Raw genomic sequence first — 27,557 nt, 5'->3', positions numbered from 1 at the left:
GAGAAAGATCAACTTAATATAAGGTTGGTCCTTTCAAAACTCTGATGGCAGCAGGAAAGAAGCTTTTCTTGAGTCGGTTGGTACATGACCTCAGAGTTTTACATCTTCTTCCTGATGGAAGAAGGTGGAAGAGAGAATGTCCGGGCTGATGTGGGGCTGATTATGCTGCTGCTTTTAGAACATAAGAAATCGGAGCAGGAGTAGGCCATCTAGCCCTTCGAGCCTGCCCCACCATTCAACAAGTTCATGGCTGATCTGAAGTGGATCAGTTCCACTTTCCCACTCTCTCCCCATAACCCTTAATTCCCTTGTCTGTCAAAAACCTATCTACCCGTGACTTAAATATATTCAGCGAAGTAGCCTCCACCACTTCAACGGGCAGAGAATTCCAGAGACTCACCACCGTTTGAGTGAAGAAGTTCCTCCTCAACTCCGATCTAAACTGCATCCCCACCCCCCCCGCCCCTTATTTTGAGGCTGTCCTGGTTCTGCTATCCTTTCTAAGCGGGAAGAATCTCTCTACCTCTCCCCTAACTATCCCCTTCATTATCTTATATGTCTCCATAAGATCCCCCCTTAGCCTTCTAAACTCCAATGAGTACAGACCCAGTCTATTCAATCTCTTCTCACAGGCTAATCCCCTCATCTCCGGTATCAGCCGAGTGAACCTTCTCTGTACTCTCTCCAAGGCCAGTATATCCTTGCGCAAATGCGGCGATCGAAACTTCACACAGTACTCCAGTTGCAGTCTCACCAGTACCCTGGACAGTTGCAACAAGAGACCTCCCTGCTTTTATATTCTATCCCCCTTGCTATTATGGCCAACATCCCATTCGCCTTCTTGATCACCTGCTGCACCTGCAGACTGGGTTTTTGCGAATCGTGCACAAGGACCCCCAGGTCCCTCTGCACTGTAGCATGCTGCAGCTTTTCCTCCTTTAAATAATAATCCCTCCGACGATTATTTCTACCAAAGTGGATAACCTCACATTTGCTCATATTGTACTCCATCTGCCAGGTCCTCACCCACTCACTCAGCCTATCCAGATCTCTCTGCAGACTTTCCGCACTTTCCATGCAATTTGCTTTTCCACTCATCTCCGTGTCATCAGCAAATTTTGTTCCCCTACACTCAGCCACCTCCTCCAGGTCATCGATATAAATGGAAAATAGCTGAGGCCCCAGCACCAATCCCTGCAGCACTCCACGAGTCACCAACTGCCAACTGGAATAGCACCCATTGACACCAGCTCTCTGCTTCCTATCAGACAGCCAATCCTCTATCCACGCTAACACCTTACCCCCAACTCCGTGCACCCGAACCTTTTGCAGCAACCTTTTATGAGGCACCTCATCAAACCCCTTTTGGAAATCTAAAAACCCCACATCCACCGGTTCCCCTCTGTCTACCGCACGAGTCACATCCTCATAGAAATCCAATAAATTCGTTCAACACGACTTCTCCTTAACGAATCCGTGCTGCATCTGCTCTATCAAACCATTCTTTTCTAGGTGCCTCGCTATTTCTTCTTTAATGACGGATTCTAGCATTTTTCCAACTATGGACGATAAACTAACCGGCCTATAATTCCCTGCCTTTTGTCTGCTACCTTTTTTAAACAGCGGCGTAACATTAGCTGTTCTCCAATCTTCCGGCACTTCCCCGGAATCCAGCGAGTTTTGATAAATAATTACTAAGGCATCGGCGATCACCTCTGCCATTTCTTTGCTGGGGCCACGGGAAGGGTAGACAGAGTCAAAGAACAAAGAACAAAGAATAACACAGCACGGGAAACAGGCCCTTCGGCCCAACGAGCCTGCGCCGCCATTTCAACATTGTGAATCCCCTCTTCCACCCATGACCAATGACCCATGAGTCATTGGATGGGAGGCTGGTTTGCGTGATAAACTGGGTGACTTTCACCACCCTTTGTACTTTATTGCAGTCCCGGTCAGAGTAGGAGCCATCCCAAACTGTGATACATCTGGAAAGGATGCTTTCCAGGAGCAGGTTAATAACAGCATAGTCTTGATATGAGATGAGCAATGAGCAGTTTGGGAGGAAGTTTATGGAATGATCTGGATGTGACGTCAGCCCTGAAATTGTTGTAGAAATTAGAATGTATATCGATCTCACGTTTCATGTTAATATTTCAGTGGTAATGGTTTAGTTCTGGGATGAGTAAAGTTGAACTGTAGAACATGTGAACATGGCACTGTGACACAGTTGTTGGCACTGCTGCCTCACAGTGCCAGGGACCTAGGCACGATTCTGGCCTTGGGACACTGTCTATGTGGAAGATGGGTGTGTTAGGTTGATTAGTGATACTAATGGGTTTTTTAGTGTCAGGTGAGTGAGTAGAGTAAATGTATGGGATTACAGGGATAGGGCCTGGGTGGGATTGCTGTTGGTACAGATTCGATGGGCCAAATGGCCTCCTTGTGCACTGTAGGGGTTCCATGGTCCTATAATTCTATAATTTTATTATTCTAGAATGAAAAAATCTTGGAGCCGATGACAGTTAAATGTTTGCAGCCATATTGATGTCAGGGGCGAGCAGATTTAATGGTAAGACCCAAAACTGGAGAGGGGCTTCCTTCACTGAAGAACTGGGAACACGGTGTCTCCACTGAATGTTTGTCTTTTGGCATTAAAGATACTTGTTGAAGTTTATTCGTGTCACAAGTAGGCTTACATTAACACCTCAATGACGTTACTGTGAAAATCCCCGAGCCCCCACTCCTGGGTGCCTGTTCGGGTACACTGAGGGAGAATTTAGCATGGCCAATGCACCCTAACCTTTCGGACTGTGAGAGGGAACCGGAGCACCCGGAGGGAAGGCATTCAGACACGGGAAGAACGTGTAGACTCCGCACAGGCAGTGACACAAGCCAAGAATTGAACCCATGTCCCTGGCACTATGAGGCAGCAAGGCTAACCACTGTGCTACTGTGCCACTCTGAGGTAAATTAGTTTAAAAGCAATCAGTGAACCCTGAAAGGCCATGTTGTTATGGAGAGGGGTGGAGGATAAGAAACTTCTCTGGTTTCAGTTTATCTGTGTGTTGGCTGGAGAGGTGTCGGTTCCCATTTGGACCTCATGTTGTTTGCAGATCACAGAGAAACGCTGGAACCCTTTACAGCTCAGTGCAGCTGCAAGACTGGAGTTGGGAGAAACCCGGGACAATGTTAGTTTAATGAAACTAGTGATTTGTGAGAAAGAGCTGGAATTGTGGCAGTAGTTAGAGGTGGGAGTGCATTTGTGTGAATCCCAGAGAACACAGGCCCAGGAGAAACAATGGAACCATCGGAAGGCTGAGACAGTCCGAGTCGGAGTGGTTTATCTGGCTACAATAGGGACACCATTCGCATACACACGGGGCAACGTCGGTGGAGGAAAATGCTTTAAAATGGTGGCGTGGGCTCGTTGGGCCAAAGGGCCTGTTTCCCTTGCCGGGTTGTGCTTTGTTCTTTGTTCTTTGTTATGTGGGAATTCAGAGTCTAAGGTGAGATTCTCTGGCATCCCAGCTGCGTGTTTCCCACTGGTGGGAGGTGGAACGTTGTTTGCGAGTGGCAGGATTCTCTGGTCTGTCACTGTCATTGGGAATCTCATTGACCCCAACCCATGTCAGCAGGAAACCTGCTGCTGGTGGGGACAGAGAATCTCGCTGGTGTAAATGGCCAGAGGATTCAGGCCTAAATTTTAAACATTATGAGTTGAAAACTGTCCTGAGAGGAACATTGATTTAATGACATGTTCTAACTCACAATGGTCACTGATATCTGGGTGGACTGCTGAGAAATCCATGGAATCTATCTTGGTGGCATCTGCCATTTAAAGTGCTGTGTGGTGGACTGGACCACAACTTCCCTGCTAATGTGCATGTATCTCGTGTTAAAAATGAATATTGGAGTATAAGTTCAATGTTAGAGATTGTTTGACTTTGCTGACTTTGTAGAGTGAATTTTACATATTTTGTTCCAAATCATTGTTTATTCTCCGAGTGGGTAACTGGCATTTCAAACTTTTGTCTCCTCTAAACACAACGTTACTGATCACTAACGGGATTGTAAGGAAATCAGGTCTGGAGTTCTTTCATTGACAGGAACGACACAAATAAGAAGCAACTGATGTGAACAGAGCCAGTACCGAGGGGGAGAGTCAAGTCAATGCCTGTCCGATTGGAAATACAGTGAGTAACAGAATACTGAAAGGACTGGATAGAGTGGACGTGGGGAAAGATGTTTCCATTAGTCGGAGAGACTCAGATCCGAGGACACGGCCTCAGAATAAAGGGACGACCCTTCAGAACCGAGATGAGGAGGAATTTCTTCAGCCAGAGGGTGGTGAATCTGTGGAAGTCATTGCCATAGAAGATTGTGGAGGCAGGGTCACTGAGTACATTTAAGACAGAGATTGATAGTTTCTTGATTGGTAAGGGGAGCAAAGATTATGGGAGAATGGGGTGAGAAGCTTATCAGCCATGATTGAATGGTGAAGCAGATTCGATGGGCAGAATGACCTCATTCTGCTCCTTGTGGTCGTATGGTCTAAAAGGCCAATTGGTTGGTAGGAAGACCAAGAGAACGTAATTCTCAAAAACACCCTGATGGTGTAGAGACGCTGTGATGAGCAACAGTCTAAAAGCCAGGGGAATAGTGAACCTGCAACTTTCCAAATTACTGTTACTGGTGATGAAATTATCCCCTGATCTGAAAATCATTTCATTAATGATGTTTTGCTGGATTGTCTGTGTCCCCACTGGCAGCTGTTAGGTAACTTCACCGAGCCATTGGAGGATTGGTTCAGGTATAAATCTGTGTGCTGCTTCCAATGCATTACGCAGAGCACCAGTTGGAGGCTTGATCTCGGGAAGTTTCAATAATCTCCGTGTAAAATGGGAGCAACCAAATCTGTAGACATCAATGTGATTGGTTATCCAATTCTTGTCATTATCAGTATCCCTGGTGAGTTACAGGAAACAACTATTTATTTTAGAAAGCCCTCGTTTCGATGTGTTGTCTTTTTCTTCCCCCTTGCTGTCTGTTGCTGAATCCACGTTGACCATTGCTGCTCCAGTTTAGGCAAGAAAATAATTGTATTTTTCCTTATTTGCATGATTGTGTGGATCTGAGGCAGATTTTTGACAGGATACTGTGATTCACAGTGGACACTAATATATGGGTGGATTGCTGAGAAATCCATGGAATCTGTCTTGGCAGCATTTGCCATTTAATGTGCATTGTGGTTTGTTTGATCACAGTTTGCCTGGAAACTCACAGGCATCTCATGTTAATTATGTTAATGTGACGGCGGCACAATGGCACCGTGTTTAGCACTGCTGCCTCACAGCGGCAGGGACAGGGGTTCCATTCCTGGCTCGGGTGAATGTCTGTGTGGAAACTGCACGTTGTCCCCTGTCTGCATGGGTTTCCTCCGGGTGCTCTGCTTTCCTCATACGGTCTGAAACACGTACTGGTTAGTTGCATGGGTAATGCTAATTTCTCCCTCAGTGAACCCGAACAGGCATCAGAGTGTGGCGAGAAGGGGAGTAATTATTTTTTCCAATTTCTTACAGCGAACCTGATGGCGATTGTGGTCCTGTCCCGGGGAAGGTGCGGCCTCTCCAAAGGGATGACCTGTTATATGATCACCATGGCGATAGCCGATCTCCTGGTCTGCATTTTTAACGTCACTCTGGAAGGCATCTTTCGTTATCATTTCCCGTATTCATTCTTGCTGTTCACCAGTGTCTGCAGCATCAGCAGTTTCGTGCAAGTATCCAGTGTCCAAATGTCCGTCTGGTCCACAACATTATTTACTCTTGACCGTTTTGTGGCCATTTGTTGCCCAAAACTAAAATTAAAATACTGCACCAGGAGAACTGCCACTGTGATTCTAACGGCCGTGAGTGTACTCAGTTTTGTCATGAATATTCCGGTCTATTTCCGTTATGAACCCTACTCTCTTGTTGGCAATGTGCAGTGGGGCTGCCGCACAGTGAAAGAGTACGTTTCTTCACCAGCATGGAGAACTTTCAAGTGGGTCGCTCGCCTCTCAGTCCCTTTATTGCCATTCCCCTTGTTGCTGTTGTTGAATATTCTCACTGTCCGTCACATCTTGGTGGCCAGTAGGTCTCGCAGGGCCCTGAAGGCTCACGGCCCTGGGGAGGGCAGCAGTGACCCTGTGTTGAAGAGCAGAAGAATGGCTATCGTCCTGCTCTTCACTGTCTCCGGGAGTTTTATGGTTCTCTGGACACCAATTGTAATACTTGACCTCCTGTTCAATTTCACTGAGACAGCTGCCCTAGAAGGTGCCAGTTTGCTTCATCTGACAATGAGAATCTCACTCCTGATGATGTATTCCAGCACCTGTACGAACACATGCATTTATATATTGACCCAGAGGAGGTTCCGGGAAGAGATTCTGAACATGGTGAAATTTCCATTGATTCTCCTGTTCAAATTCCTTAAGTAATTTTAGAATAATGAAAAACTGGAACGAGTGAACATAGGAAAGATGATTCGATTAAGAACATAAGAACATAAGAAATAGGAGCAGGAGTAGGCCATCTAGCCCTTCGAGCCTGCCCTGCCATTCAATAAGATCATGGCTGATCTGTCGTGGCTCAGTTCCACCTTCCCGCCTTCTCCCCATAACCCTTTATCCCCTCTCTTATCAAAAACCCATCAACCCGCGTCTCAAAAATATTTAGCGAGGCAGCCTCCACCACTTCAACGGGCAGAGAATTCCAGAGATTCACCACCCTTTGAGTGAAGAAGTTCCTCCTCAACTCTGTTTTAAACCGCCCACCCTTTATCTTGAGGCTGTGCCCCCTAGTCCTACTGTCTTTTTTGAGCGGGAAGAGTCTCTCCACCTCTATCCTATCCATCCCATTCATCATCTTATACGTCTCAATGAGATCTCCCCTCATTCTTCTAAACTCCAACGAGTACAAGCCTAGTTTATTCAGCCTCTCCTCATAGCTCAACCCCCTCAACTACTGAAATCCAAGGGCACAGCCTCAGAGTAAAAGGGTGACCATTTGGAACTGAGATCAGGTGGGATATCTTCAGCCAGAGGGTGGTGAATCTGTGGAACTCTGTGGAAGGCTGTGGGGGCTGGGTCATTGTGTGTTTTTAATACAGAAATAGATCGGTATTGATTAGTAAGGGGATCAAAGGTTACAGGGAGAAGGTGGGAGAATGGGGTTGAGAAACATATCAGCCATGATCGAATGGCAGGGAAGGCACGATGGGCCGAATAGCCTGATCCTGCTCCTTTATCTGATGGTCTTAAGTATTGGAAGGTTAAGATGAGGGGGTTGGGGACCTAGTTGTTATTTGATATCTCAATTGGACCTCACCAAGTGACCAGTAGATCGAGGCAAGTCTCGCTGTTCACAGCTTCTCAATCTCTCACAAAATCAGGGTTTTCTTTTAGCTGAAGGAGTTTGGATTAATATTGTTATCCTGGGCACATGTGGTTACCATTGACCAGAAACTCAACTGCACTCGCTACATAAACACAGTGGTTACAAGAGCAGGTAAAAGGCTCGGAATACTGCAGTGAGAAACTTACCCCCAACTTCCCAAAGTTGATCCACCATCTACAAGGCATAGTTCAGGAGTGTGATGGAATGTTCCCCACTTGCCTGGATGGGTGCGACTCCAACAACACTCAAGAAGCTTCACACCATCCAGGACAAATCAGCCCGCTAGATTTGCATCATATCTAAAAGCATTCACTCCCTCCACCATCGACGCTCAGCAGCAGAAGTCTCTACCATTACAAGATGCACTGCAACAATTCACCAAAAAATCCTTAAACAGCATCTTCCAAATCCACGGCCACTTCCAGCTGGAAGGACAAGGGCAGCAGATACATGGGAACACCACCACCTGCAAGTTCCCCTCCAAGCCACTCAGCATCCTGACTTGGAAATATATCACCGTCCCTTCACTGTCGCTGGGTCAAAATCCTGGAATTCCCTCCCTAATGGCATTGTGGGTGAACCCACAGCACGTGGACTGCAGCGATTCAAGAAGGCGGCTCACCACCACCTTCTCGAGGGCAAAATAGGGATGGACAAGAGATGCCTGTCCAGCCAATGCCACCCATTTTTAAACATTCATCTGTGGGACATCCATGCATGGGCCTTGATAAATTCTCCGGAGTGCGGCCAATGGCGGATTTTCACTGTAACTTCAATTCAGTGTTAATATAAGTATACTTGTGAAATAATAAATAAACTATAGAAATAGTTTGACCAAATAAAATACACAGATCTGTTCAGAGTTAATGTGGATATTTTGTTTGGAACGAATCACAGGGTTTTCCTGGAAGGAGAAATGTGTCCGTGTGAGAAAGCAGCAATCCAGCCTCTTCAGCTGTTTCACAACTGCTGGGGGCGGGTGGGGACCCGATGTTAATTTTAACTTTCGGCTGTGTCGGAGAGCTGGCCTCCAAATCCAATGACCTTCCCCATCAACAGAGAGGAAAATCAGTCACCGTGGGGGGCCAATTCCATATCCGGTGTCCAGCTTTCCCCAGAGTTGAAGTGAACCCACGTCCCCAATGCTGAAGTCATCTCCATTGACTTGAACAGCCTGTCAGTCCCACTCCTGGTGTTACCCACTTAGCTCAGGGGCTGGCTGGATGGTTAGTGATGCAGAGCGATGCTAACAGCGAGGGTTCAATTCCCACACTGGCTGAGGTTATCCATGGTGGCCCTGCCTTGCCCCTCACCTGAGGTGGGGGCGACTTTCAGGTTAAATCACCACGAGTCTCCTCTTCCCCTCAGAGGGGAGAACAGCCTATGGTCACCTGGGACTATGGTGAAGTTACTTTATAGTGTAGTTCCCAGAAATGGACACATTCCTCCAGCTGAGGACTAACCGGTCTCTGGGAGGTTAGAACATGTCTTAATTTAAGGTTTTCTACAAAAGACAGCACCGGTGGGAGTGCAGCACCCCCTCAGTGCTGGAATGGAGTGACAGCCTTCATTATTGACTTCAAGTCCTGGCCTGGGACTGGAACCCACCACATTCTGACCAGGAACTGAGGGGATTTGCTTTGCAAGTGTACAGTTTTAAATTTGGTAAATTAGTGACAAGTTTAGGAGTGAGAGATTTGGAGAATATTTGGGAAGAATATCCCAGGAAGCTCAGGAAATTCGACATATCTGCTACAATTCTCGCCAACTTTAGAAAGAGTCCTTTTGAATGTATCACAGCTTGGCATGATTCCTGCTCTGACCAAGACCATAAGGAATTACAAAGGGTTCAAAAATAGCCCAGTCCATCACACAAACCAATCTCCCATCCACTGACTCCATCTCCACTTCCCAATGCCTTGGAAAAGCAGACAGCATCATCAAGAACTCCACACACTCCGGACATACTCTCTTCCACCTTACTCCATTCGGAAAAAGTTATTAAAGTCTGAGGTGACGTATCGACTGACTCAAGGACAGCTTCTTCCCTGCTTCCTTCAGACTTTTGAATGGACCTGCCAGATATGAAGTTGACCTTTCCCTGCACCCTAGCTATGACTGTAATACTACATTCTGCACCCTCTCCTTTCCTTCTCCCCGATGTACTCTATATACTGTATACTTTCTGTACAGTGCACAAGAAACAATACTTTTCACCAGTGGGATTTTACAGCCTTGTTTGCCCCAAAACCGGAAAGTCTTGCCCGAGGTCAGTGGGTCTTTCGACGGCCTGTCTCTCGCTCTCCCTATTTCCCACAATGGACAGGCTGGTATAATTCCAGCCTCTGTTTCCCAATACGTGTGACATCAATAAATCAAATCAAATCAAAATTAAATCCAACTGTGTCTATCCTCTGACTCTACGGCCCTCTGCTAGCACTACATTCCTCTTAACTGCTTGAATGGTTCTTGTACCATGGTGTGCTGGTTAATCATTCATCATTGAATATATACCGTGTTCAGCATGTGTCTGAATCAGAAGTGTGTGAAATTACAAAAGGAAACATTAGGCATACATCCCGGTGCCACAGTGGATAGCACAGCTGCCTCACAGCGCCAGGGACCTGGGTTTGATTCCCCGCTCAGGTCACTGTCTGTGCGGAGTTTGTACAATCTCCGCGTGTCTGCGTGGGTTTCCTCCGAGTGCCCTGGTTTCCTCCTTGAAGGATACCATTCAACGCATTGAGATTGCATTGACTCTTAGACACACTCTATCCCCATAACCCCACGAATCCCCTGGGGCAGCTCGGTGATACAGCAGTTAGTGCTGCTGCATCAAAGCACCAGGGACCCGGTTTCGGTTCTTGGCTTGGATCCCTGTCTGTGCGGTGTCTGCACATTCTTCCCGTGTCTGCATGGGTTTCCTCCCATAGTCTTGGAGATGAGCTCGATCGGTGCATTTGCCATGCGACTTTCTCACTCATTGTAACCAGGCTGGCACAGGAGTGTGGACTCTCGGGGATTTTCAAAGTTACTCCATTGTCATGTTAATGTCAGCCTCCTTATGATGTATTAAATAAGTAAAACTTTGTCCAATGTTGAGATCAGTGAGAGTCAGACGTGCACCCACCAACAATCAAGAAGGCATTTAAATTAATTAGCCACCAATGGCCCAGAATTTTACATTGTCCTTCTGTCTTTGCAATGGGCAGATGTTCCGATTGACAAGGCAGCTTTTACGGTGAAACTGCATCCTGGATCCAGGGCAGGGTGAAAGGTGAGGCTTCAAATCAATTCACCAATGTGTCTGGGGACTGCGCTCTGTGTCTGATCATGTGTTCGTGCCCTGGAGCAGAATCCCAAATTCCATCAGGAAGACAGATTAGACCCCAGCAACTTTTCTGTTTTGGCATTAATGTAAGGATTGTGTGCTTCACTCCAGGAGTAATTCCACCAACAAATTAGGGATCCAACCACATTCCATCAACTAAAACCAACACAGTTAAAATATGGACCACCTCATCCGACTAACTTGGAGGGACCCCACTGGTGAATGCATTCCTCAAGCTGTCATTCATATATCACTGTTCACATCCAAAAATACCCCATGGAAGATCGTGACTCTGTGTGATAACAGACTCTGAGGCAAAGGGCCAAACACACTACACTGCACATTAAATGGCAGACGTGACCAAAACAAATTCCATGGATTTCTCAGCAAGCCACCCAGATATCAGTGACCGCTGTGAGTCACAACATCTCCTTCAAACTCTGTCTCCCTCTGGACAGGATTTGAACCATTATTTTGGAAAATCGAGATCTCCAGCAGCTGCCCCCAACATTGACAATCTCCCCTACTCCATTAGACCCACCCCCCAGGTGGCAGACCCCCTCTGCAGACCAACCCGCTTCGCGCACTCCAATTGCTGCCCTCCCTGATTGATCCCCATGCAGATTGGCAGAGGGACCCCCCCCACCACCACTGATCACCCCGAAGCCCACCCACAATGGGCCCCACCACCTTCAGTGGTGATGGTTTAGTTCTGGGATGAGGAAAGTTGAACTGTAGGAAATGAGAAAGTGGCGCGGTGGCACAGTGGTTAGCACTGAGGCCTCACAGCACCAGGGACCCAGGTTCGATTCCTGGCTTGGGTCACTGTTTGTGTGGAGTTTACACATTCTCCCCATGTCTGCGTGGGTTTCCTCCGGGTGCTCCGGTTTCCTCTCACAGTCCAACAAAGTTGTTGGTTAAATTGTTTGGCCATGCTAATTTGTCCCTTCGTGTCAGGGGATTAGCAGAGTAAATATGTGGGGTGACAGGGATAGGGCCTGGGTGGGGTTGCTGTTGGTGAAGGCTTGATGGGACAAATGGCCTCCTTCTGCACTGAAGGGATATTATAACTTTATGATTCTAGAACGAAAGCATCTTGGAGTCTATTACAGTTAAAAGGTTGGAGCTATATTGATGTAAGGGGATGGCAGGATTAATGCTCAGACCCTAAATCAGGAGATGGGTTTACAAAACTGAAGAACTGGGAACACGATGTCTCATCTAAATGCTTGTATTTTGGCACTATTTTTTAAAAGTTTATTTATTAGTTTCAGAAGTAGGCTTACATTAACATAGCAATGAAGTTACTGTGCAAATCCCACAGTTGCCATACTCCGGTGCTTGATTGGGTACACTGAAGGAGAATTTCAGCGTGGCAAATGTACCGAACCAGCACGTCTTTCAGACTGTGGGAGGGAACTGGAGCACTGGCAGGAAACCCATGCAGCCATGGGGAGAATGTGTCGGCTCCACACAGTGACCCAAGCAGGGAATTGAACCCCGGTCCCTGGCGCTGTGAGGCAGCAGTGCTATCCACTGTGACACCGTGCCAAACTGAGCGAATTGAGGGGAAAAGTAATCAGTGAATCCTGAAAGGCCATGTTGTTATGGAGAGGGGGGGAGGATAAGAAACTTCTCTGGTTTCAGTTTATCTGTGTGTTGGCTGGAGAGGTGTCGGTTGCCGTTTGGACCTCATGTTGTTTGCAGATCACAGAGAAACGCTGGAACCCTTTACAGCTCAGTGCAGCTGCAAGACTGGAGTTGGGAGAAACCCGGGACAATGTTAGTTTAATGGAACTAGTAATTTGTGAGAAAGAGCTGGAATTGTGGCAGTGGTTAGAGGTGGGAGTGCATTTGTGTGAATCCCAGAGAACACAGGCCCAGGAGAAACAATGGAACCATCGGAAGGCTGAGACAGTCCGAGTCGGAGTGGTTTATGTGGGAATTCAGAGTCTAAGGGTGAGATACTCCACCCTCCCAGCCACCTGATTCCCACCAGCAGGATGAGGCGTGTTGTTTGCCAGCGGCAGTATTCTCTGGTCCCTCCACTCTCAATGGGAACTCCCATTGATGTCACCCCATGCACCTACGGACAGGGGTGCGCTGCCGGTGGGACTCCCAATGGTCACTGACATCTGGGTGGGCTGCTGAGATCATGGAATCTATCTTGGTCACATCTGCCATTTAATATACAGTGCGGTGTGCTTCCCCACCACTAACTGCTAATTCTCATGTACCTGGTGTTAAATCTGAATATGGGAGTGTCAGTTAGATATTGTAGATTGTTTGACTTTGCTGACTTTGTAGAGTGAATTTTACATTGTTTGTTCCAAACCGTTGTCTATTCCCTTAGCGGTTAACTGTCATTTCCAACTTTTGTCTCCTCTCAGCACAATGTTTCTGGTCACTATCTGGACAATAAGAGAATCAAGTGTGGAGCTCTTTCATGGGCAGGCTCGGTGTAAAAAAGAGTGATTGTTCTGAACACAGAGAGTGCCGAGGGGGAGAGTCAAGTCAATGCCTGTCCTAATGGAAACACAGTGAGTAACAGAATACTGAAAGGCCTGGATAGAGTGGACGTGGGGAAGGTGTTTCCATTAGGAAGAGAGACTCGGATCTGAGATCACGGCCTCAGAGTTAAGGGGCGGCCATTAAGAATCGGGAGGACGAGAAATTTATTCAGACAGAGGGTGATGAATCTGTGGAAATCATTGCCACAGAAGGCCGGGGAGGCTGGGTCATTGAGTGTATTTAAAACAGAGATAGATAGATTCTCAATTGGGAAGGAGATCAAAGGTTATGTGAGAATGGGATTAAGAAACATGTCAGCCATGATGGAATGGTGAAGAAGGCTCGATGGGCCGAATGGTTTAATTCTGCTCCTTGTTGTCTTATGGTCTAAAAGGCCATTGGATTGGGAGGAATACAGAGAGAAAATAATTCTCAAAAACAACCTGATGGTGTAGAGACGCTGTGACGAGCAACAGTCTAAAGGCCAGGGGAATAGTGAACCTGCAACTCTCCAAATTACTGTTACTGGTGATGGAATTATCCCCTGATCTGAAAATCATTTCATTCATGATGTTTTGCTGGATTGTCTGTGTCCCCACTGGCAGCTGTTAGGTAACTTCACCGAGCCATTGGAGGATTGGTTCAGGTATAAATCTGTGTGCTGCTTCCAATGCATTACGCAGAGTGCCAGTTGGAGGCTTGATCTCGGGAAGTTTCAATAATCTCCGTGTAAAATGGGAGCAACCAAATCTGTAGACATCAATGTGATTGGTTATCCAATTCTTGTCATTATCAGTATCCCTGGTGAGTAACAGTAAACAACTATTTATTTTAGAAAGCCCTGGTTTTGATGTGTTGTCTTTTTCCTTCCCCCTTGCTGTCTGTTGCTGAACCCATGTTGACCGTTGCTGCTCCAGTTTCTGGTGACAGTCTTGCCAAAAATAGGATCCTGCTTTTCCTTATTTGCAAGAATCTGTGGATCTGATGCAATTTTAACAGGCTGTTGTGATCCACAGCGGACACTGAAATCAGGGTGGATTGAGGAGAAATCCATGGAATCTGTCTTGGTCGCATCTGCCATTTAATGCACAGTGTGGTGAGCTTGAGCACAGTTTGCCTGTTAACTCACATGTACCTCATCTTAATTATGTTAAACTGGTTGCATGGTGGCACAGTTTTTAGCACTGCTGCCTCACAGCGCCAGGGACCGTGTGCCATTCTTGGCTCGGGTGACTGCGTGTGGAGTCTGCATGTTGTTCCCTGTCTGCCTGTGTTTTCTCCGGGTGCTCCAGTTTCCTGCTACAGTCCATAATACGTAGTGGTTGAGTGCATTGGCCATGCTGACTTCTCTCTCAGTATACCCGAACAGGAGCTGGAGTGTGGCAACTCAGGGAGTAATTTTCTTTTCAATTTCTTACAGCTAATCTGATGGCGATTGTGGTCCTGTCTCGGGGAAGGTGCGGCCTCTCCAAAGGGATCACCTGTTATATGATCACCATGGCGATAGCTGATCTCCTGGTCTGCATTTTTAACGTAACCCTTTTCCGCATCTTTCGCTATCATTTCCCACATTCATTCCTGATGTACACCAGTGTCTGTAGTATCAATACCGTCCTGCAAGTATCCAGTGTCCAAATGTCCGTCTGGTCCACAACATTATTCACTCTTGACCGTTTTGTAGCCATTTGTTGTCCAAAACTAAAATTAAAATACTGCACCAGGAGAACTGCCACTGTGATTCTAACGGCCGTGAGTGTACTCAGTTTTGTCATGAATATTCCAGCCTATTTCCGTTATGAACCCTATTCTGTTGTTGGCAATGTGCAGTGGGGCTGCCGCACAGTGAAAGAGTACGTTTCTTCACCAGCATGGAGAGTTTACAAGTGGGTCGCTAATCTCTCAGTCCCATTTTTGCCATTCCCCTTGTTGCTGCTGTTGAATATTCTCACCGTCCGTCACATCTTGGTGGCCAGTAGATCTCGCAGGGCCCTGAAGGCTCACGGCCCTGGGGAGGGCAGCAGTGACCCCGTGTTGAAGAGCAGAAGAACGGCTATCGTCCTGCTCTTCACTGTCTCTGGGAGTTTTATTGTTCTGTGGACACCAATTGTAATACTTGACATTCTGTTTGACTTCACTGAGATATATTCCTTGAAAGGTGCCAGTTTGCTTCACTTGACAACGAGAATCTCATTCCTGATGATGTATTCCAGCACCTGTACGAACACATGCATTTATATATTGACCCAGAGGAGGTTCCGGGAAGAGATTCTGAACATGGTGAAATATCCATTGATTCTCCTGTTCAAATTCCTTAAGTAATTTTAGAATAATGAAAAGCTTGGTTCGAGTGGATGTGGTAGACATCCATTGTTAGGAGAGATTAGTTCTGAGAGCACAGTCTCAGAGTGAAAGAATGACCTTTTAGGACAGAAATGAGGAGGAAATCCTGCTGCCAGAGGGTGCTGAACCTGTGGAATTCATTGCCACAGAAGACAATGGAGGTTTTTGATTGGTAAGGACATCAAAGGTTACGGGGAGAAGGTGGGAAAATGAGGTTGAGAAATATATCAGCCATGATCCAATGGTGGAGTAGACTAGATGGGCTGAATTACCCAATCCTGCTCCTTTACCATCTGGTCTTAAATATTGGGAGGTGGGAATGGAAGTTGGGGATCTAATTGTTGTTCGATATCTCAATTGGACCTCAGCAAGTGACCAGTAGATCGTGGCAAGTCTCACTGTTCACGGCTTCTCAATCTCTCACAAAATCAGGGTTTTTGTTCAGCTGAAGATGTCTGGATTTATTTTGTTGTCCTTGACACATGGGGTCACCATTGACGAGAAACTCAACTGGACTTGCCACATGAACACATTGACTCAAAGAGCAGGTCAGAGACTCCGAATACTGCAGTGAGTAACTCACCTCCTCTCTCCCCAAATCCTGTCCACCATCTACAAGGCACCAGTCAGGAGTGTGATGGAATATTCCCCACTTGCCTGGATGGGCACAGCTCCAACAACACTCAAAAAACTTGACGCCATCCAGGACAAAGCAGCCCCGCTTGACTGGAACCACACCCACAAAAATCCACTCCCTCCACCATCGACGCTCAGTAGCAGCAGCGTGTATTATCTACAAGATACACTGCAGCAATCCACCAAAGACCCTTAGACAGAACCTTCCAAACACACGGCCTCTTCCATCTAGAAGGACAAGGGCAGCAGATACATGGGAACATCACTGCCTGCAAGTTCCCCTCCAAACCACTCTCATCATCCTGACTTGGAAATATATCACCGTTCCTTCACTGTCACTGGATCAAAACCCTGGAATTCCCTCCTGAATGGCATTGTGGGTGAACCCACAGCACGTGGACTGTAACGATTCAAGAAGGCGGCTCACCACCACCTTCTCAAGAAAAAATAGAGATGGGCAATAAATGCGGGCCAGCCAGCGATTATTATCTTTTTAATAAATTAATTTGTGGGACATGAGTGGTGCTTGCATTGGCCATGTTAAATTCTCCAGAGTGTGGCCAATATGGGATTTTCACAGTAACTTCATTGCAGTGTTAATATTAGCCTGCATGTGACACTGATAAATAAACTACAAAAGTAGTTTAACCGCATAAAATATGCAGATTCGATCAGAGTTAAGGTGGATATTTTGTTTGGAACTGAATTCCAAGGTTTGGAACCCACAGCCCCAATGCTGAAGTCTTCTCCATTGACTTGAACAGCCTGTCAGTCCCACTCCTGGTGTTAGCCACTTAGCTCAGGGGCTGGCTGGATGGTTAGTGATGCAGAGTGACACCATCAGTGTGGGTTCAATTCCCACCAGCTGAGGTTATCCTTGAAGGTCCCACCTTGCCCCGTCCCTGAGGTTTGGTGACCCTCAGGTTAAATCACCACCAGTCACCGCTCCCCACTCAAAGTGCAGAACAGCCCATGCTCACCTGGGACTATGGTGATGTTACTTTACAGTGTGGCGCCCAGAACTGCCCACAAGACTCCAGCTGAGGTCTAATTGGTGTCTGAGAGGACAGCAGAGATCTCAATTTAATGTTTGCTCTGAAAGACAGCACTGGTGGGAGTGCAGCACCCCCTCAGTGCTGGAATGGAGTGACAGCCTTCATTATTGACTTCACGTCCTGTCCTGGGACTGGAATCCACCACCATGTACTCTATGGACTGTATGTTTTGTCTGTATAATGCTCAGGAAACAATGTTTTTTACTGGTTGGGATTTCATGGCCTCGCTAGTCCGAAACCCAGAAAATCCCACCCGAGGTCAACGGACCTTTCCATAGCCTGCACCTCACTCACACTGATCCCTGTGACATGTGTTTGGGAAAATTCTGGTCACTGTATCCCAATATGTGTGACATTAATCAATCAAATCAAAATCAAATGAAATCAAACTGCATCCAGCCTCCGATCTACAGCACTCTGCTCATACTACATTCCACTGAACTGCTTTAATTACTTCCTGTACCATGGTGTCCTGGTCAATTATCCACCTTGGAATAAATCCAAAGCTGAGAGAGAGACGGATCTCTGGATTTTTACAGAGTCAATGGATATTGGGGAATGAGATGGGAAGTAGAGTAGAGGAAGGAGATCCTGCTGATTGTATTGAATGGTGGAGCAGCAGGCTGGTGGGGGACATATAGTCTACTCCTGCTCCTATTTCTTATCATCTGTCGTATTCTCCGATTACTTTCAAGAAATAACAATATTATTTCACCGGCTGTGACCACGACACTGGGAGATTTACAATAATGTATTGAGACTCACTCTGTTGAATCTGTCACTACAGAAACCCATTGAAACAAATGGGTGGCTTTTTCACCTGTTGGGCAGCCAATGGGCCCAGAAGTGACCACGAAGCCAGCAAGTGTGAAACTGATGCTGTGTAAGGCTGATTGGTGCCGGGGAGGGCAGGTACAGATTGGTTACTGAGAAAAGTGAGGGTGTGGGTTCACCGTTCCAGTCTGCTCCCAGTTGTCAAGTTAGAATTTGGGGCCCGATCCTCCCAAAAAAATTCTAAGTGCTGAATTGGTTTGAAAAATGCTGTAAATCACTGTCGCTTTTTTCAGTGGGAGTTCAGACTGGAATCTCCCACTGTGCAATGCAGAGGTCACAGTTGTGAATATCATTAAAAGCTCGGGGGGGCCTATTCAGGACAGAGTCACCAGTTCCAGAACTCTGCACACGTGCAGTGGCCCCGAACTGTCAGCATCCCACTCGCTCGATCGCTGACCACCCCGGGACCCCCACAATGCTGCCCCTCCAGACCTCCCCACAGCCCAATCACAGCCCCGCTGTCCATTCCCGAGGCTTTCCCAACCCCCCCTCCCATCCTGCAGTGCCCTGGTCTCCAGCACCCCCACCCCCAGCAGTGACGATACACCTCCATCCCCCTCCGGCAGACCCAGCCCCTGACCACCCCACCAGAGGCAGACACCCCCCCGGGAGGCAGAGTCCCCCCTGCAGACCGACATCCCAGCCCATCCCAATCACTGTCCACCCCCAGCCCCGACCAATCCTATCTACAGAATGGTACAGGGACCCCCTGCCACCCACACCAATCACCCCTTGGCCCCACCCACATTAGGCCCCACCTTGCTGCTCTTTCTCCTATATTATTGTTTAGTCCCTCCTCTGGATAAGAGGTGTGTAATGATGCAAGCTCAGACTGTACCACACCAGCATTTATTAACAAGGAGAAGCTTGCAGCCTCTCCCCCTCCCCCTCCAGCAGCTCTGGCAGCAGCCCACCCTCTGCTCCAGTTCCTACATGTCTTCTCTGGGCCTTCTAGATATCTCCTGCCCGAGAGAGGACTCCACTCCTGGGGCTGATTCCGCACTCTCTGTCCCGATTGGTCCCTCAAGTCAGCTGACCCTCATCTCCTGTGCTGCCCTTAAAGGAGCAATCATGTTGTGAAGTTAACTTTGTAAAATCATAAAAAGTGTTCAAAAAGAACTAAAAGGATTATTTAAAGAAAGTTAGAGTGAAAGATAACAGTGTGTGGTCCCTTTAAATCTTGTTTTGAGTTTCATGTTAAAATGCAGATTACACACAGACTCCAGGTTACAACATTTGTTTCAAAAGCACCAAGCATCAGGGTTGCCTTGGTAACCGACTCTACAGGCTTTTATATTTTTGTCAGCCGATGAGTTGAAAGAAAACACTCAACAATTGGCGCAGTGGCACAATGGGTGGCACTGCTGCTTCACAGCACCAGGGATATAGGTCCAGTCCCTGGCTGGAGTCACTGTCTGTGCGGAGTGTGCACTTTCTCCCCATGTCAGTCTGGGTTTCCTTTGGATGTTCCGCTTTCTGACTGACGTGCTGGTTAGGGTGCATTGGCCATGTTAAATTCTCCCTCAGTGCCTCCAAACAGGTGCAGAGTGTAGCGACTAGGGGATTTTCACAGTAACTTCATTGCAGTGTTAATGTAAGCCTACTTGAGATTAATAAATAAACTTTCTGGGTAAGATGGGTAGAGAGGGATATGGGCCAAAAGTGGGAAATTGTGTCTATCTTAGGAGTTTAAAAAGGGGCCGAAGGGCCTGCCTCCATGCTGGAAACCTCTATGAAGAGCCTATCAGATTTGAGTTTGATTGTGTTGACAACATCAAACCAATCGCGGTGTAAGAAAATTGTGAGGTCATCACAGGAATAACGGCCAAAGTAACAGCTATTACAAGGGAGAACTTCTTGGAAGAACATCTCCAGAGACCAGAGCAGCCAATGGAACAGCAAATATTCCTCTCTAGAGCAGCACTTCACTCTGCCAGTTTAATATCCCTTCAGAGAATTATCCAGCTATCTAACCGATGGATCCCCAATCAGAAAACCTTATAGACAGTGGACAACTACCGAAGACTTCAACACTTCCCACCACTATCAGACCTGGGGAAATATATATTTTGAGAGTGACTAAACATCTATTATTACTGTTTTGGGTAATGAATGTTCCTTGTATTATTCAAACTGCATTTCAGTCAAAATTAATTTGGTTAAAATGTTACTTGTTCAGTTGAAGTTCCTGGTTATTTAAATAAAACATCTTGTTAATTATTCACTGAAAGTGAGTGTCAGGCCTTTATATTTATGAATCTCTAAACTTGGTAAGGAATGAAGTTAAATCGATAGTTAAGGAGGCATCAGGGGGGCAAAAAGGGGTCACGAGCTTGTTTTGTCAGATCAGGCAAAGGAGAATCCAAACAGCTTCTACAAATACATAAAGGACAAAAGAGGAACTCGGGAGAGATTAGGTCCTCTTAAGGAGCAACAAAGCCATCTCTATACAACTGCAACATTCAACACCAGCTCTTGTACTCTACACCCCTTCCTATCAAGGCTAACATACCATAAGCTGAGGAATTTCAACGAGTTAAAGGAGCCGAGGGCTCAGGAGAGATTAGTAATGTTTCCAGAACATGTAATAGAACAGAGAGTATAGAAGGTGGCAGGAATCTAACCTCCAGCAGAGCAAACAAGGTGACGAGTCCGAGAAGGGAGATGGTCAATGCAGGACTGATGGTGTTGTACCTAAATGCACGCAGTATACGGAACAATTTAAATGACCTTGTTGTGCACATTGAAATTGGCCGGTACGATGTTGTGGGCATCACAGGGAAAAGGTGATCAGGGCTGGGATCTAAATATCCAAGGATATGTGTCCTATCGAAAGGACAGGCAGATGGGCAAAGGGGGCGGGGGTTGTATTGTTAGTAAGGAATGAAGTTATATCGATAGTTAAGGAGGCATCGGGGGAGCAAAAAGGGATCACGAGCTTGTTTTGTCAGATCAGGCAAAGGAGAATCCAAACAGCTTCTACAAATACATAAAGGGCAAAAGAGTAACTCGGGAGAGAGTAGGACCTCTTAAGGAGCAACAAAGTCATCTCAGTGCAGATCCACAAGAGATGGGTGAGATCCTAAATGAATATTTCTCATCAATATTCACATCTGAGAAAATCATGAATGTTTGCGAACTTGAGGAAATAAGTAGTGATGTCTTGAGGAGGGTACGTATCACTGAGAAGAAGGTGTTTAAGTCCTAAAAGGCATCAAAGTCGATAAACGCTGGGATCTGATGAAGTGCATCCGAGGATACTGTGGGAGGCTAGGGAGGAAATTGTGTGTCCGCTAGCAGAGATATTTGAATATTGATAGTCACAGGGAAGGTGCCTGAAGATTAAAGGGTGGCAAATGTGCATTTGTTCAAGGAGGACTGCAGAGAAAAGCCTGGGGACTCCAGGAAGGTGAGCCTCACATCCATCCTGAAAAAGTTGTTGGAAGGTATTTTTAGAGACAGGGTCTACAGGCATTTAGAGACACAAGAACGTATTAGGGACTGTCAGCATGGCTTTGTGAGTGGAAAAACATATCCCACAAATTTGATTGAGTTTTTTGAAGTGGTAACCAAGAAGGTAGATGAGGGCAGTGCAGTTGATGTTAACTACATGGACTTTAGCTCAGCCTTTGACAGGGCAACACATGGTAGGTTGTTGCATAATGTTAAATCCAGGGTGAGCTCGCCAAATGGATACAAAATTGACTTGATGACAGAAGATAAATGGTGGTTGGAGAGAGTTGTTTTTCAGACTGAAGGCCTGTGACCAGTGATGTGCCTCGGGGATCGGTGCTGATCCCACTGTTATTTGTCATTTATATCAATGATTTGGATGATCATTTAGTATGCATGGTTAGCAAGTTTCAGATGACAACAAGATTGGTGGCATTGTGGACAGTGAAGAATGTTATCTCGGATTGCAACAGAACCTTGATCAATTGGGCCAGTGGGCTGACGAATGGCAGATGGAGTTTAATTTAGATCAATGTGAGGTGATGTATTTTAATCGATCGAACCAGGGCAGGACTTACTGAGTTAATGGGAGGGCACTGGGGAGAGTTACAGAACAAAGAGATTTAGGGGTACATAGCTCTTTGAAAGTGGAGTCACAGGTGGACAGAGTGGTGAAGAAGGCTTTCGGCATACCTGGGTTCATTGGTCGGAATATTGAACACAGGAGTTGAGATGTCTTGTTGAAGTTGTACAAGTCGTTTGTCAGGTCACAATTGGAATACTGTGTCCAGTTCTGGTCACCCTATTATAGAAATGATGTTATTAAACTAGACAGAGTGCAGAAAAGATTTACTGGGATGATTTACAACTGGAAAAATAGGCTGAAAAATGGGCTGAAAAATAGCAAATGGAATTTAACACAGACAAATGTGAGGTATTGCAATTTGGAAGGACAAACCCAAGTAGAACGTACAGGATAAATGGGAGGACACTGAAGAGTGCAGTTGGACAGAGGGATCTGGGAATACAGGTCCAAAATTCCCTAAAAGTGACATCACAGGTGGATCGGGTCATAAAGAGTGCTTTCGGTACATTGGCCTTTATAAATCAGAGTATCGATTCTAAAAGTTGGAGTGTTATGGTAAGGTTACATAAGGCATTTATAAACCCGAATTTCAAGTATTGTGTCCAGTTTTGGTCACCTAGTTACAGGAAGGATGTAAATAAGGTTGAAAGATTGCAGAGAAGGATCACGAGGGTGTGGCTGGAACTTGAGAGTGATTGAAGAGGTTAGGACTTTATTCCCTGGAGTGTAGAAGAATGAGGGGAGATTTGATAGAGCTGTACAAGAATTTGATGGGTATAGATAGAGTGAATGCAAGCAGGCTTTTTCCATTGAGGCGAGGGGAGAGAAAAACCAGAGGGCATGGGTTCAGGGTGAAAGGAGAAAAGTTTAAAGGGAATATTAGGGAGGGCTTCTTCACGCAGAGTGGTGGGAGTGTGGAATGAGCTGCCGGAGAAAGTGGTAAGTGCCGGATCACTTTTAACATTTAAGAAAAACTTGGATGGGTTCATGGATGAGAGGGGTGTGGAGGGATATGGTCCAAGTGCAGGTCAGTGGGACGAGGCAAAAAATGGTTCAACACAGACAAGAAGGGCCAAAAGGCCTGTTTCTGAGCTGTAATTTTCGATGGTTGTATGGATGCTATCGGGATTTGACGGTCGAGTTTTTAGGAAAGATTGGATCAACTGAGACTTTTTCTCTGGAATGTGTGAGGCTTTGGGGTGACCTTATCGAGGTCTATAAGATCCTATAGGGGATCAATCATCTAGAGGGGCATCAATCATCTCGATAGTCAATATATTTTCCCAAAGTTAGGAGAGTCTGAAACTCGAGGGCATAGATTTAAGTTGAGAGGGGAGAGACGCAAAATGGCCCAGAAGGGCAATTTTTTCACACAGAGAGGAGTGAGTGTTTGGAGCAAGCTGCCAGGTTTAGTAGTAGAGGCGGGTCCAATCCTGTCTGTTAAAAAACTTTTAGACATTTACATGGGTAAGATGGGTATGGAGGGATATGGGTGAAACTGGGACAACTGGGACGAACTTAGGGGTCAAGAAAGGGCAGTGTGGACAAATTGGGCCGAAGGGCCTGTTTCCATGCTGCAAACCTCTCTGACCCTCTGACACTCTGACTCTCTGACTCTCTGACTCTCTGACCCTCTGACTCTCTGACTCTCTGACTCTCTGTCTCTATAATAGGAAGAAGCGATCAAGGATCAGAAGGCATAACATCTCTGTGGGTGGATTTGAGGAATCAAAAAAAAGATCCTGATGGGAATTATGTGTTGGCCCCTCGCAGTAATCAGGATGGGGGTAGCAAATAAATTAGGAGACAGAAAAGGCACATAAAAAAGGCAATAAAAGAATTATCATGGGGGAACTTCAAGATACAGGAGGACTGGGAAAATCAGGTCGGTATTAGATCCTGAGAAAAGGAATTTGTGGAAAGTCTCAGGGATGTTTTTTCGGAGCAGCTTGTGGCAGAGCCTGTGAGGGAACAGGCAATTCTGGATTTGGTGATGTGTAATGAGACAGACTGGATTAGGGAACGGAAGGTGGGGGAACCCTTAGGGAGCAGTGATCACAGTATGATAGAATTCACCCTGCAGTTTGAGAGGGAGAAGCTGGAATCAGATAGAATGGAATTACAATTAAATGAAGGCAACTAGAAAGACATGAGGGAGGAGCTGGCCAGAGTAGATTGGAAAGGTGAACCCAGCAGGGAAGACAGTGGAACAGCAATGGCAGGAGTTTTTGGGAGTTATTCGGGAGGCACAAGAGAAATTCATCCCAAGGAAGGGGAAACATGCTCCGGGGAGGATGAAGCATCCATGGCTGATGAGGGAAGTCAAGGGAAATATGAAAGCAAAAGGAATAGTAAACAAAGTGGCGAGGATTAGTGGGAAGCCAGACGATTGGGAAGACTTTAAAGTGAGCAGAGGACAACTGAATACTCAATAAGAGGGGAGACAAAGAAATATAAGTGGAAATATAAGTGAAAGAAAATGGGAAGAGTTTTTTTTCAACATATGAACGGTAAGAGAGAGGCAAAAATAGACATTGGACCAGTGGGGATGAGGCTGGAGTCGTAATAATAGGAAACAAAGAAATGGCAGAAGAACTGAATAGTTCCTTTACATCAGTCTTAACGGTGGGAGACACCAGTGGGATGCCAGAGCTTCAGGAGAATCAGGGGGCAGAGGTGAGTGCAGTGACCATCACTAAGGAGAAGATTCTGCGAAAGCTGAAAGGTCTGAAGGTGAATAAATCACCTGGACCAGATGGAGTACACCCCTGTGTTATCAAAGAGATTGCTGAGGAAATTGTGGAGGCATTGGTGGTGATTTTTCAGGAATCACTGGAGGCAGGGAGAGTCCCAGAGGAGTGGAAAGTAGCTCATGTAACACCAATGTTTAAGAAGGGAGGGAGGCAGCAGATGGGAAATTATAGGCAGGTTGGCCTGAGTTCAGTCATTGGCAAGATTTTAGAGTCCATTATTAAAGATGAGGTTGTGGAGTACTTAGAAGTGTGTGATAAAACAGGACAGGGTCAGTATGGCTTTGTCAAGGGGAGGTTATGTCTCACAAATCTGTTCTTTGAGAAGGTAACAAGGAAGTTCGATAAAGGAGAACCAATGGTCAGGATTTATTTAGATTTCCAAAAGGCCATTGACCAGGTGTCACACAGCAGACTATAAAAGAAATCAAAAGTCCAAAGTATAAAGGGTAAGATCAGGCACGGATAGAGGATTGGCTGTCTGGCAGAAGGTAGAGAGTGGGGATAAAGGGGTCTTCTCCGGAAGGCAGCCAGTGACTAGTGATGTGCCTCAGGGGACGGTGCTGGGACCGTAGCTTTTCACAATATACATTAACGATTTGGAGGAAGGAACTGAAGGCACTGTTACTAAGTTTGCAGATGATACAAAAACATGAAGAGGGGCAGGTATTATTGAGGAAGCAGGAGGGTGCAGAAGTATTTGACAGGTTGGGAGAGTAGGTAAAGAAGTGGCAGATGGAACACAATGTGGAAAAGTGTGAGGTTATGCACTTTGGAACGAGGAATGGAGACAGAGACTATTTTGTAAATGGGGAAACGCTTCACAGATCAGAAATACAAATGGACTTGGGAGTCATTGTTCAAGATTCTCTTAAGCTTAACTTGCAGGTTCAGTCGGCAGTTAGGAAAGCAAATGCAATGCTCGCATTCATGTCAAGAGGGCTAAAATACAAGAGCAGGGATGTACTTCTGAGGCTGTATCGGCTCTGATCGGACCCCATTTGGAATATTGTGAGCAGTTTTGGGCCCCGTATCTCAGGAAAGATGCGCTGGCCTTGGAAAGAGTCCAGAGGATGTTCACAATGAGGGCATAGATCCCTCTGACACACAAATCCTGAGACACTCAGGGTCAATTTAGCATGGCCAATCAACCTTTGGACTGTGGGAGAAAACCTGAGCACCGGAGAAAGCCCACGTGGACACAGGGAGAATGTGTAAATTCCACACAGACAGTGACCCAAGCCGGGAATCGAACCAAGTTCCTGGAGCTGTGAGGCAGCGGTGCTAACCACTGTGCCACCGTGCCGCACTGAAAATGAAAAGTACACACTGAATCCAAGCTGAAACATTTTTCTCCAAGGCCAGAAAGCAGAGTTGCCTTGGTAACAGTCGTCAGGCATTTGAACATTTGAATTTACCCAAATAATTTAAAGCTGGTGTTCAGCTACCAAGAACCTGTACAATTTGAATTTGACGATGTTGAAAAAAAATCAGACCAATCCAGTTGTGGGAAAATTGATAGGTCATCACAGGTATAAAAGATTGTGCAAAAGGGAAAAGGGGTGTTAGCAACTGTCACCTCTCAAGTCTGAAGAGGGAGTGACCAGCTCTCCCCCCTGCCAGCTTTATATATCTCTGAAGAGAAAACACCCTCTGACCCACAGTTACCAAATTGGCAAATCAAATGAGAAACTCCGGAACCTTCCGAAAGACACAATTCCTGCTTGGATGTGATCTGAGAGTGTCTAAATTCCATCTTTTTAATGAAATAATATTGTGTTTATTTGAACAGCAATCCAGTAGAATCTTGTTTTCTCGTTGTGTTTAATGTTGATTTAAAGTTCCCTGTCAGATAAATAAATTGTTAAATTTTTATTTTAAAGTGAGTGACAGGTATTTCTGTCAGTTAACCGCTGAACATGACTGAAGGACGGTTCAGACTTTCACACACACTTTTAACACATTACAAGGTGAGGTATTCCTCTTTGGGGGATTAACGTCTGTGTTGTAACAAAAGGAATAGGAAACCACGATGGGCATCAGATGATAAGAAATAGGAGCAGGAGTAGACTGTATGGCCCCCACCAGCCTGCTGCTCCACCATTCAATACAATCAGCAGGATCTCCTTCCTCTACTCTACATCCCATCTCATTCCCCAATATCCATTGGCTCTCTAAAAATCCTGAGATCCGTCTCTCACAGTTTTGGAATTATTCAAAGGTGGATAATTGACCTGGACACCATGGTACAGGAAGTCATTGAAGCAGTTAGCAGGAATGTAGTGCTAGCAGAGGGCCAAAGTGTCACAGGATAGACACAGTTTGATTTGATTTTGATTTGATCTGAGTTATTAATTCCACACATATTTGGATACAGTGGCCGGAATTTTACCAGTCCGTCACGGGAATTGGAGTGGGCGAGGGGCAGGCCATGGAAAGATCATCTGTAAATGGTAGGGCACTGGGGAGAGTTACAGAACACAGAGATCTAGGGGTACATGTTCATAGCTCCCTGAAAGTGGAGTCACAGGTGGACAGAGTGGTGAAGAAGGCATTCGGCATGCTGGGTTTCATTGGTCAGAACATTGAATACAGGAGTTGGGACGTCTTGCTGAAGTTGTACAA

The sequence above is a fragment of the Carcharhinus amblyrhynchos genome, unplaced genomic scaffold (assembly GCF_965287045.1).
Source record: "Carcharhinus amblyrhynchos unplaced genomic scaffold, sCarAmb.v2.hapA scaffold_40, whole genome shotgun sequence".
NCBI lineage: Eukaryota > Metazoa > Chordata > Chondrichthyes > Carcharhiniformes > Carcharhinidae > Carcharhinus > Carcharhinus amblyrhynchos.
Note: the sequence above shows the minus strand (reverse complement) of the source record.